Below are 10164 nucleotides of genomic sequence, written 5' to 3'. Positions count from 1 at the left end.
ACAGGCAGAGAGAGAGGGGGAAGCAGGCTCCCCGCTGAGCAGAGAGTTTGATGTGGGGCTCGATCCCAGGACCCTGAGATCATGACCTGAGCTGAAGGCAGAGACTTAACCCACTGAGCCACCTAGGTGCTCCTTGCTCATTTCTTTTAATTGCAGGAACTCAGCTTTGAGGACCCAGGGTCCTGGGTCTGGAAACTGAGAGGCTCCAATGTATATGCTAACTTGGAGATTCATAAGCACATTTCCTAAAGAAGAGGGAGAAGGTGGGAGGAGGGCTGGGGAAGCAAGATAGAGGACAACCTGGATATGCTGTAGAATTACTGACCCTTTCAGGAGAGTCCGAAGAAGGAGCCACGATGTGACAGTGACTACAGAAATCCTGGGGTGCATAGAAGCAGACCCTTGAGCCTGACTTCCCAGGGTAGCCCCTGGCACGTGGGCAGCCATGAGTGAGGGCAGGATCTGAGGAGAGTAAGCAGAAAGCAGCCTTTCAGTGCTGCCTTGCTTTCCCAATTCAGGGACAGAGATGGACAGTTTCCAAGATCTTTGTAGGATGCCTAGGAAGAGGAGAGCAGAAATGCTTGGAGGGTCAGCTTGGGGCTGGGCTGAGAAGGACACAGTCTAGGTAGTTGTATCATTTAGAGGCTTGGTGGATGATAACGACTGGTTATGAGGACTGACTATACCAGATGGCTTCTATCTCAGTAAGGACATAGGACAGATGCAGACCCTCCTCTGGTGGCCAGAAGATATATAAGCTCCCCAGGAATGTCCAGTCCTCCAGAGAAGAGAGTAACAAGGAAGAATCTTAAAGACCTTATACTTATGTCAAGTGATTAGATTACCTTGAACCAGCAAGACTATTTTCTACCTCTGACTGGGTATAAGGATGGATCAGTCTGGGCTTGGTGAGAGCCACCAAATGTTACAGAAAGAAGGAGTTCCATACAGAAATCAGATCTTCCATGACCATCAGAAGAGCGGGGAAGTAAAGTGGAGAAGATCTTGAAGATTGTAGCAGGAAGATCAGAGAAATCGTCATCATTTCATGACCATGGAGAAGGTAACTTTCTCCCATTTCAAGACTATTTCCTGCCTTTTAGCACATGCCTCCCAGAATCCAGTCTCATCCAGGACCGTTTTTTTAATGAGAGTTGCTGTTTCAGATGGTAGAAAGATGTTGAAAATGGGGAGTGTGGGGTAAGATTAGGCAGGATGCTATGAAAGGGTAAAATATTATCGGTCACCTCACACGGTTACCATCACAGTAAACTACAGCCCATGGACCAAATCCAGCCCAGAACCTGTTTTTGCAGCTTCAGTTCAATGGGAACACAGCCATCCTATTCGTTTGTGTATGTATTCATTTATGAATTATATTATGAATTGTGAAAAGTCTATGGCTTTTTCCCCCCTACACTACAAGGGTGCAGTTGAATAGTTGCAAGTCTACAGAGACAGGATGGCCCACAAAAACCTAAAATATTTACATCTTTATAGGAACAAATTGGCCAACCTCTAGCTTACATTAGATACTATCGAGTCTTTTGGTTGGTGAGAACTCAATGTGGAGAAGTCATAAAGTTGTCTTCGTCTCATGAAGTCAATTTAGAATGGGTTTGGTGGTTTCCTTATGCTTTAGAGTCAAAGGTCCATCTTTGCAGATTGTGAAATCAGGCAGATCTCCAGCCACTGCTGTGAAAGTGAGAAGAATTCTTTTTTTCTGTGTTTTCTCGGTTATTCTAATGAGAAGTTGGGAGAGTTTACATTAAGTGTCCCTAACTAGATATAATTTTAAACAATGTAATGTGCTTTCTCATTAATCGTTATTAATAGTACTGACTGCGTCCGTCCTGACCTATCCTGTTCCTGGGGGCTGTAGAAATAGTCGTCTCACACTTCTGAGAGCAGGAATGCGTTTGGCCATCATTTATTCTACACGCCTTGGGGATGAAGTGATGGATGGGATATCTTGTCTTCAGAGAGAACAAGCCATTTAGTGACAATCCAAAAGGGCAATGCTAGAGGCTGTCTACATTCTGAGTCTAGTTAATTTCCACACTGCACTTGGCCTGTTATTCAAAAGTTGGCAGAAAGGTGGTTTGATGGACATCGATTTTGTGTGTGTGTGTGTGTGTTTACCCTTCTTCCAGAAACTATTCACCCATCTTCTAGAAACCATTTGTCACTTTTTCTTTGGGAAAATATTTTCACCCATGAACCACCTTTTACCCTACCCCCCAGTCCAGGTACCCCTGGTAGGGCTCAGTTCCTAGCTCTAAAACCGAAGTACATCACTGAGCTAACCAGACCTGTCTGTCCCCTTACCACAGTCATCAGCGTGACCATGGGCATGTGATCCCATCAGACCAGCAGAGCTGTAACCAAGGCTTTGGTGGGACTGTTGGAGTCAATGAGTGTTTTCTGTTTTCTCTTGAATTTAAACCTAGGGGGCTTTTGGTCAGCACTGATGTGGGTACCTTGAGGCCATGAGGGGAAGGGCTATCTGAAAATGAAGTCCAGATAGCGGAAGTGGAGCTGAGAGGTGGGGAGGAGAAAGATGACATTGTTTGAGCTACAGCCTATACACCAGACTTCTCACTCTCCTCAACAAAGATGTCTCTTCTCCAGTAAGCCAGTTGGAGTTGGGATTTCTGTTCCTCTTAAGCAAGAGTCCCAACTGATACCAGTGACAAATAAGGAAAAATTTAATAGGAGAGATGAAGATGTTTCTTGGCAAGGGAGAAGGAATCCTTCAGAGAGACAGTTGAGAGAAAATACATAAAAAGGGATACTTCTTGGAACAGTGTCTCTAAAAGATGTGAGGGTTGAACCTTCAACCACTTGGTTTCTCCCATAACGACTCCACATCGCACACTTAGCTCCTGATTTTGAATCAAGGCAATACACCAGAGATTAATATGGGTGCATGTCCCTGTGTTTATTCACTTTTCAGTGTTTAATTCCTAGAAGGATGAGAGAAATACTTACCTAATTAAATGAGCTAAGCTATAGCAATCCTTGCTTGCTTCTCACCCATACTTGTCTCACAAAAATGCACTATGAAGAGTTGATGAAGCTGTTTTCTTTTTAATGAATTCTATATACTAGTTAATTATAATCATCTAAAGAGTGTACAGTTTCCACCCAGGATAGAGGTGGGTGGAGAAAAGAAAGCTGCGGAAAACATACCTTTTCAGCCATCTCTTATTGCCATTGCAGGAGTTCTTGGGTCTTGGCAATGAACTTTAGTTCTTCGATATGATACTCTCAATTTTGGAGGAAATCATACATCTGGGAGGTCTGAGGGAGCTGTCCCTTCCCGTGGGAATGGGATCGTAAATTTGTGAAATGCATACTGATTCCTCACTGCATGAGTGAGTGAAGTAATGCGGGTCTTACCAAAATTGTGCTCCCCTCTGAACTGGTCAGGTGGGGAATGTGGGATGGGGAGGAGGGGGAGAAAGGATCACGATGAATGGACACTGTTCTTCAGGGTCCCTAGGGCTGAGATGAAGATAAAAGATCCTGGATGCTTTGCCTAATGGCTGTTGTCTCTCAGAGTCAGAGAGAATGTTCCAGATTCTTCCTGCTTACCTCCAGGAAAGTAGATGGTCTTGGTTCCTTCTCACTCTCTCCCTCTCCTTGGAGCTCCCAACCCCCACTTCCTAATCAAAGAAGCAGACCCAGATGGGCCAGGTTACTCCCGGGAGATGACAGGCACAGTCCACCAAGAGGACCTTCCAGGGAATTGGAGATGAGCGTCCCTGGGGTATCCCATCCTCTATTCCAAGGCTTCTTGTGTGTAGCCACATGTGAAAGTCCGGGGGGATACTTAAAAGCCCCAATGCCCAGGCCCACCCTGGAGTCCCTGAAGCTGTATCTGGGGCCAGGGTCCCAACCTTCAAACATGTTGAAATATCTCCAGGTGATTCCAAGGTATTACTGGGGCCGAGGACCACTGTGTTCCAGGGAACCCTTCCTTCTCCAGGAAGAGCTGACCCCTGCTCCCCACCACCACTTTTAATCCTCCGTGTTTCTAGATCTTTCTGTCTGTCTCTTTCCCAACCCACCCCTTCCCTTCTCTTTGACTTCTCTCCCCATCCATTCCTCTGCTTCTACTTCTCTTTCTCTGTTGGTTCCCTCGGACATTCTTATTCCCACCGGTCTGGAGGGGTGATAGACACACTCTCAGAGAAGAGGACACCATTGCCTCTTTGTCCTTGGGGGGCCCATTAGATACAAGGTGATGGTTGACGTAAAAGGAAGACTAAAAGGAAGACGCTGACCCCAGCCCTATAGAGCCCTGAGGTGGGATCATGAGGCCTGGTTTGCTTTGGATTGGGCCAGAGGTTCTCAGAAGGGGACCCCAGGCCATCAGCAGCACCTGCAAGGATGTTAGAACTGTAAATTCTTCCTCCCTGACCCAACTCCACTCAAAGGGTAGCTCTGGGAGTATGTCTCACCAGGTGTGTTTCGGAGGACTTCCAGATGATTCCAAGGTATTCAGAGCTTGCTGTAACAAGAAAGTTAGTCGCTGTCTGAGGCGGGAGGAAATATATATAGTTAATCCCTCCTCCTCCTCCTCCACACACACACACACACCATATTAAAATAAGTCACAACCTCTTCTAACATTTCCTGAGAGCTTTCTCCATGCTCAGCACTGTTTTCTGTGTTTTACATGTATTAACTTATCTCGTCTTCACAAAACCCTATGACTTAAGCACAACTGAAATCCCATTTTCTCGATGAATTGTCTGCAGCCTGGAGAGGTTTTTTGTTTTTTCTTTTTAAATGATTTTATTTATTTATTTGACAGAGAGAGAGAGAGAGCACAAGCAGGAAGAGGCAGAGGCAGAGGAGAAGCAGGCTCCCCGCTGAGCAGAAAGCCTGATGTGGGACTTGACCCATGACCCTGGGATCATGACCTGAGCCAAAAGCAGACGCTTAACCAACTGAGCCACCCAGACACCCATGGAGAGTTTAAATAGAAGGTCTCAGATAGTAGTGGCCTAGTTCCCAGAGCCAAAGCCCTTACCACTCTCCTTTGCACCCTATTGTCCTTTGTGAGCAGAGATCCCCCAAGTGAATTTTCTGGTGCAGATTCCGCAGGCCAGCTGCTGACCTTATGGGGGCCTCGAGCTTACACGTAATTTCTGTGGGGGAAATAGAAGACAATGATGGGGCACCTGCTACAGCCTCAAGGTGCACCTAACTTTCCCTGTCTTAGCTTGGCCTGTGTCATCCAATTCTGAGAGCAGGATCAAAGAGACAATGACATGGCCTTGAAGGGTCAGCTTCTCACTTTACTGGGCTGCTGGGGGCAGGTGGGAAGGGGTCAGAAGAGATCGGACAGGGCAGCCCAGGAAGGAACAGAGAGAACCTGGGGACTTCACTTGCCTTCTGTTGCTGTCCTCCCATGGAAAGGGTATCACTGCCCACCGGTTGACCACAGGCTTGAGTTGAGACCTTAAGATAACAGGGAATACAGGAGAAAGTCTGGTTTCCAAAGGAGTGGAGGCTCACAGCAACTGCACAGACTACCTCTCTTCCTCTTTGCCCATCCTGGATCTGAGGAGGAAGACCTCTGACTTTGATTGATCAAACTCCCGAGGTAGTATTTCGTCCAGTGCAAAGTGAACCCCAGGGATACCCTTTCTTCGCACACCCTCTGAAGTCAAGAGGGCAAGGATTTCCCCTAGTGGAGAGAGAGGCCAACCAGCTCAATGTCACCGTGGCTGTCTATCCCGTGCTCCCCCATCCTCCCTCCACCATCACTACCTAACATACACACTTTGGAGGCACGTTTGCTCACAAAGCTGGACGAGCTAGAGAGGGATGGACTATTTTTTTTTTGCCCCCCTAAAACAGAGGTCATCTTTTTCTCCATTTGGCCTTCTTGTCCTTTGGGATCTTCTCTCTTGTAGTCAATGCAAGCTGACCTCGAGCTGGCCTTGAACTAGAACTGTTTGGGTCTAAGACATCAATTGCTGCAATTAAACCCTGGGCTTTGGAAGAATCTCTGCCTCCCTTTTATTCTTCCCCCAGCTGTTAACTAGAGAAAAAAGAATCCTCCATGAGCTCCAGCCGAGCTCACTGAAACTCTGAACGGACCCAGACAATCATAAATGCCTCTCTACTCTGCTCTCCTGGCATTTATTCCTGCCCAAGATCCTGTGGCAAGAAGTGACAGTTTAAGGGGGAGATTGAGATGTTTGGGGTTTGGTGTTTCATCCTTCTTTCCTCTGTAGTTTGACATCATTTCGATTTACTGCTACACTGACTTTCTCTTGATGACACAGCTTCCCAGGGGTCTCTGAGCTGCACAGTGAGAACAAAGGCAAGTCCAGCTCAGAATCTTTGGGAGCTTTCCTGACCCGTAAGAAGGGCATTATGGAAATCAGCACAATGACATCTCAAGGCTAGCTCACGGAAGTAGACTGTCAGAGGGGTACATAGATTACACTCTGTTTATACTGTTCAATAACCCCTTACGTAGCCAGCACCTTTTCTCATAAAAACCTACATCCTGTGACTTACCGGGACGTAAGATTATCTCCCCAGTTTCCAATATCCAAGGGAGATGTTTACAGGTGGAGTTCTTGTCCATGATCTTGTGGGTTCTCGAAATGCTCTGGTCATTCCCTCTGGTTCAAGGTTGTTACTCACTCACTGGTGCCAAGATTGTTTTTCAGAATTACAGGTTCCATCCTTGCTATGCAGCCCCAGTGGCTAAGAGCTGCCCCAGATAGAGGAGAGTAAGGAATCTTAGCTCTGACCCTTTGACTTGGTGGTTATATATTTTTGGCCAACCAACCAGACCATGGTTCCCAGATATATTGTAGGTAGCCTGAAATCATTGGCCCAGACGCTGTTTTCTTTTTAAATGAATCAACAGCCATCATTCTAATAGCAGTGTATATTTATCCTTTAAAAATATAAAAGCTGGGCCATTCTGGGCTGAAATTGACACACCATCATGATTGGCTGTAGGTGAGAGGTGTAACGCCCTTTAGATGGGGCTTATGCTCTCCAGTTTGACCTAGTCCTAAGTCCCTCACTACCTCCTAATGCAACAAACACACACAATGTTAGGCTAAGAGGCAAGGTAGCCTAGAAATTGTGTCTCCTCATAGGCAAGAGTAGTTGTCTCATAAGGGGGACAGCAGGGAGTGATGGGGGCTGGGCAGACCAGAGAGGGCATGAGGCCTCTCCAGGGGGAACAGCGTTCATACAGCTCATCCGACCCCTGCTTCGACCAATTCTCTCATTACAAATGAAACCAATGAATACATTCTCTGCATATTAGAGAGTGATCAAAGCACTGTCTTGGAAAAGAAAGAATGAAGGGTGAAGGTCAGAGCAGGCTGATGGCAGAGTGCCCCAGAAGGGGCCCAACTGCACCCCTTCCATTCCAGCCTGAGCCTACCCAATTCAAGCCAAGTGCTGTATGATGATTGGGACTCCTTCATGGATGGGGCTCTGCTGGAGAATGGCGACAGCATTTGCTGGCTCAATCTCGGGAGCATGTGACTCTTGATCTCAAGGTCACGAGTTTAAGCCCCATGTTGGGCAAGAAGGCTACTTTAAATACATTAATTAAGAACATTTTTAAAAAATATTTAATTATTTATTTGAGAGAGGGCACAAGTGGCAGAGGCAGAGGCAGAGTAAGGCAGAATCCCAAACAGATTCTGCAGAGTTCTGACCCCAACATGGGACTCAATCTCACCACCTTGAGATCATGACATGAGTTGAAACAAAGAGTCAGGTCCTTAAGTGATGGAGCCATCTGGGCACCTCAAATTAAAAAAAAAAAAAAAAATTATTTTTTAAATGAGCCCTTCAGCCCTACTTCTTTTAAAAATTAGAACAATAAATCCCATTTTTCCCATTGAAAAAGAAATGCGCATTCATTAAAGAAAATCAGGAAAATGCATAAAAGTCAAAGGAAATTGAAGAATTGCCTCAACTCATTGTCAATGTTGTTAATGATTTAGGGTGACTTTCTTCCACTCATTTTGCTGTACACACACACACACATAAATGTGTGTGTGTATGTGTGTGTGTGTGTACATCTATATATATATTCACACATGGAAGACAAACAGAAAGGCAAATATTGTCCACTGCTGGATAGTTCATTAGTCTACATATTTTTATTAACACATAATGATGTGGGTTGTTCAACAGGCTGTTTTTAATCACCAGAAAATTGCTCAGGATACTAAAGTGACCACCACATTCATTGTTCTATGCAACTGAAATTTTAAGGATGGGGCGAAAGTTCTGATTTGGTGGCTCTCCAGGCCCAAGACCCCCACTGCGGCTTGCTGGTCTCCTTTGCCTTCAGCGTGAATTTCTCCAAAGCCTTCTGTATAGTAGAGCTCTGCTGACTGCTCTGAAGCAGAACCTGGATTTTGGGGACTCCTGGGTGGCTCAGTAGGTTAAGCATCTGCCTTTGGCTCAGGTCATGATCCCAGAGTCCTTGTACGGAGTCCGGCATGGGGCTCCTTGCTCAGCGGGGAGCCTGCTTCTCCCTCTGCCTGCTGCTCCCCTGCTTGTGCTCTCTCTCTCTCTCCTTCTCTCTCTCTCTCTCTAAATAAGTAAATAAAATCTTAAAAAAAAAAAAAAAGAAGTTATTTAGAACCTGGATTTTGGCCCCACACTTATTCCCGGGGTGGGTGGGGGAGAAGGAGCCTCAATGGCTTCTCCTTACCCTTAGGGTAACAATGGGGCAAACCGCTGTCTCTGCCAAGAAGAGTGAAGATTAAATGAGTTAACTCAGGCAGCTCGGAAACTCACACAGCAACTAGTGCATGACGAGCTTTCATTTACCATGCAATATTATCACTATGCGGTGTCTGGGTGGCTCAGTAGGTTAAAGCTTCTGCCTTGGACTCCCAGGTCCTGGGATTGAGCCCTGCATCAGGCTCTCTGCTCAGCGAGGAGCCTGCTTTCTCCTCTCTTTCTCTGCCTGCCTCTCTGCCTACTTGTGATCTCTGTCTGTCAAATAAATAAATAAAATCTTAAAAAATATATCATCACTATTCTTTCTATTGCCAAATTCTCTCCCCCTGGTAAACGGGACAAGGTCACCGGGAGCCCCCAGATGCATGTCATTAAGGTCCATTTCCCAAGAAGGAAGGAGTTTTTTCTTTTTAAGTTTCAGTTTGGAAATGAAAGAAAAGGACTTTCATTCATCTGGTCAGAGTCATACGTCTCTACCCGCGGATGGCATGCGGTTAGAGTCTGTTACCAAGAGGTGTTGGGGGAGAGGGGTATGGTTATTTGTCGTTTTAGTCTGCTAATTTCACTTGGGGTAAAACCCTCTAGGTTCTTCCGTGTTGTTGCAAACAGCAGGATCTCATCCTTCCTTACGGCTGGCTGCGTAATAATGATATGCTTATCTTTATAACCATTATGTAAAGCAAGGAAATGGGGCCATCTCATTAGCAAACTTTATTCCTTCCTCCCACTCTCGGCTTTTCAGAATATTCTTTTCCAGTTTCCATCCTGTCTTTCCTTGCACTTTTCTGGTCCTGATACATAAAAGCCTCATCTTCTTGTAGTCCAGCCAGGATGTCACATAATTTCCCGTTTCCTATAATTTTAGGATCCTTTTTTGAGTCTCTAGAGTGAATGTTCCCTTTTCCTTAATCGGGGGTATTCTACAAAGGTCCCATGCATGGTGTGCTTATCTTTTTTTTTTTTTTTTTAATTATTTAACGGTAGTTGACACCACTGCTGCCTGAGTGTCAGGTGTGTGACATAGTGATCGGACTACTCTGTTTCTTATGTTGTACTTACCACAAACGTAGCCTCTGCCTGTCACCACACAACGCTATTATGGTATCCATGACTATATTCCTTATGCTGTGCCTTTAATTCCCGTGACTTCTTTGTTCCATAACTAGAAGGCCGACTCCCACGCCCCTTCACTCATTTGGCCCATCCCCTCACCCTTCCCCTCTAGCCACCGTCAGTTTGTTCTCTGTGTTCCTAGGTGTGTTTCTGCTTTTTGTTTGCTTATTCATTTGTTTGTCTAAGTTCCACCTATGAGGGTAACCCGATGGCTATTTGTCTTTCTCAGTGTGACTAATTTCACTTAGTGCGATACCCTCTAGGTCCGTGCCTGTTGTGGCAAAAGGCAGGATCTCA

This window comes from Mustela putorius, unplaced genomic scaffold (assembly GCF_011764305.1).
Source record: "Mustela putorius furo isolate JIRA1106 unplaced genomic scaffold, ASM1176430v1.1 tig00000695_pilon_pilon_pilon, whole genome shotgun sequence".
NCBI lineage: Eukaryota > Metazoa > Chordata > Mammalia > Carnivora > Mustelidae > Mustela > Mustela putorius.
The sequence above is the reverse complement of the archived record's forward strand: the minus strand, read 5'-3'. Positions refer to the sequence as shown.